This window comes from Carlito syrichta, unplaced genomic scaffold (genome assembly GCF_000164805.1).
Source record: "Carlito syrichta isolate Samal-C Ts95f unplaced genomic scaffold, Tarsius_syrichta-2.0.1 Scaffold307032, whole genome shotgun sequence".
NCBI classification, from domain to species: domain Eukaryota; kingdom Metazoa; phylum Chordata; class Mammalia; order Primates; family Tarsiidae; genus Carlito; species Carlito syrichta.
Genome location: NW_007251128.1, coordinates 301,057 through 304,161, shown reverse-complemented (window position 1 = coordinate 304,161; position 3,105 = coordinate 301,057).

Sequence of the window (3,105 nt, the reverse complement as noted above, 5' to 3'; positions counted from 1 at the left end):
TGATGGCGACTGGTTCATTATGATTCTCCCACATAAGGAACACCATGTAGCCATTAAAAAGAATGAGGCAGCTCTACATGTGCTGATGTAGAATAAGTTACAAGATAAATATAGTTAATAAAAAAAGGGAGAGTTCCAGACAGTGTATATAGTATGATAGCATTTGCATTAAATATAATAAATATGCTTGTCTATTTGCAAGTGCATTGACTGAATCTGGAAGGATACACAAGAGACTGCTGCTGGCACTGCCCTGGGCTGGGAGACTAGAGGACAGGGAAGGGAGGAAGATTTAAGTTTACTGTGCATCCTTTTGAACATTTTGAATTTTGTACCATGTATGTACTTTATAATTCAATAAACATATGATTCATGTTTTCAAAACGGAAAAAAAAGCATTCGGAAACAAACCTCCTTACATCCTCTTCCCCACCCCCTTCCATTTTGTGGGTCCTGGCAAGTTACAGGGTGGGGATGGGGACAGCATTAGGACCTCAGCAGCAAGAAAATAAAGCTGGCCTAAGTTTCTGGGCATTTGGGCAGCACACCTCTGGTTTCCTTTCCAGGATCTCAGATTAAAAACCCTGGAGGAGGTGGATCTGATCATCTTTCCCTTACTTTTAGGCATACCCTTGGAAAAGGGAACAGGAGTGACTGCCTGCAACTAATAAATGAGAAACACTGAGGCCCAAGGTCTCACAGCAAGGAGGTAGTAGTTCATGTTTGCCTACCCACCATATGCCAGGGCGGGTTCAGATTTTACAATTTCCACTCATCCAAGGACTGACTGTGGCATTTGGAGCTTACTAGGGAGGTTCACCCTGAAGGGCATTATTTTGCTCAAAGCAGGAATCACTTCTTCCCTATTCTTGCTGTATGCAATTTACTTCATCTGCAGTTTACTTACTTCTTAATTCAATCCTTTGGAGTTTAAGACTGTGTCCCCACCTTCTCTCCTGCCTCTTGTGTCCTCTAAACTCCTATCCAGCCTTCCTTCCCTTTCCTCTTAGAAGACAGCTTATTCTTCCAAAAGAAGAGACCAGCAGACAGGAATTATCTTAATTCTCACACCCCACTCCACTCACTGGCCATTTACTGAACTCCTATCATGTACAAGGCACTGTCTGGCACACAGGAGGCATTTACAGAGCCAGACGGTAAGTCCTGCCTCCCAAAGTCTCCATTCTGGCATCCACTTATGCCATCCAGGTGCCCACTTTTACCTTTATTCTCAAATTGGTCTGGACCAGGAGGTGGTCCCTTGCTCACTCAAGAATCCTTCCTCACTTAAGCAGGTCCTCCCATTTTTTGTCTGGTCTCAATGTTCCCTCTACTCGCTCCTTCCCCATAGGCTGTAAGCAAATTCATCTTCCCCTGAGTTTATCATATACCCACAGAAAAAATAAATGCAGTATCTCAGTTAACACTCGTAACAACCCAGGAGGCCGGTACTATTATTATTGTCATTTTATAGATAGAGACACTGGGATGACAGAGCAGGGTCTCCATTTAAATCCTACCTCCTCCACTGCCAGCTGTGTGACCCTGGTCAAGTTAATTTAACTCTATGTCCCAGTTTCTATAAAATAGTGAGAACTCTTTTGTAAGATTCTGGCACTTAGTAAGCAATATATACATATAATAATATATATAAATATATATATATATATATTATATATATATTTTTTGAGTTGGAGTCTCACTCTGTCACCTAGGTTGGAGTGCAGTGGCACACTCACGGCCACCCCAACGTCGACCTGCTGGGCTCTGGTGATCCTTTCGCCTCAGCCTTCCAAGCAGCTGGGAAGTACCTGCATGAGCTACCATGCCTGGCTAATTTATTTTATTTTTTTTATTTTATTGTGGAGACGAGAGCTCACCAAGTTGCCCGGGCTGGTCTCGAACCCACGGGCTCAGGTAACCCACTTATCTTGGCCTCCCAAAGTGCTGGGATTACAGGCTGAGTCACCGAGCCCAGCAAGTATTATATTAATATAAGTATTAGACATTGCTATTTTCTGCCCAGACTGACTCCCAAGCCCTACTGCTTCTTCACTCATTCATTTAACAAATAATTTTCAGCACCACTGTGTGCCAGGCAACGCTTTAGGCAGTAGCTAAACACAGCTGAGCAGTGTTCTCAAGGCTGGGAGGGGACAAGCAGACAATAATCAGCCTAGAAAACATCAGGTAATAAGTCTCTGAGGAGGACTCAGGGTGGTGTGATAGCAAGTGTCTTGGCAGCACTTTACTTTCTTTTTTTTTGAGTCGGAGTCTCACTCTGTCACCCAAGCAGGAGTGCAGTGGCATGCTCATGGACACAGCAGCCTTAACATCCTGGGTTCAGGCGATCCTTACACCTCAGCCTCCCAGGTAGCTAGAACTATAAGCACACAACACCATGCCTGGCTAATTTTTGAATTTACTATAGAGCCGAGGTCTCCCCATGTTGTCCAGGCTGGTCTCGAACCCCTGGGCTCAGTCAATCCTCTTACACCAGCCTCCCAAAGTGCTGGGATTACAAACATGAATCAACACACCCGGCTTAGGACAGCGCTTTTCATTGCAGGGTTGTTGGAGGCTTCATAGGTGACATAAACTGAGATCTGAGTGACAAGGAGGCAGCTCAGGCCACTATTTCTAGAGTTCATCTCTGTCACTTCGCCACACCCGCTGCTCATCTCTCCAGCTTCTCTCCATGAGTACCCTAAGCCTGCTCTGCTCAGGAAGAGGGTCTTATTCTCCCATGCCTTGGCTCATGAGATTCTATCCCCTTGGCCCTTATCTCATAGAGGTCAAAAGTGTGAACCTCCTCAGGGGGTCTCCACAGACCCTCAGGAGACAGGGTGGGGACTACAAAACTGTTCCCAGTCTCCTGCCCTGATCAGAGGCCCCAGCGGGTAGCAGGGGTTTCCCATACGCTCAGTCTCAGGAGTGTGCAAGAATCGCAAAATAACTTGATGGCTCATAAGAACCCCCATGGGCCCTTGTTAAAATACAAAATCCTTGGCCCCAACACAAGCCTCTTTAATTAGACTCTCTAGGCCGGGCTCGGTGGCTCAGCCTGTAATCCCAGCACTTTGGGAGGCCGAAGTGAGTGGATTA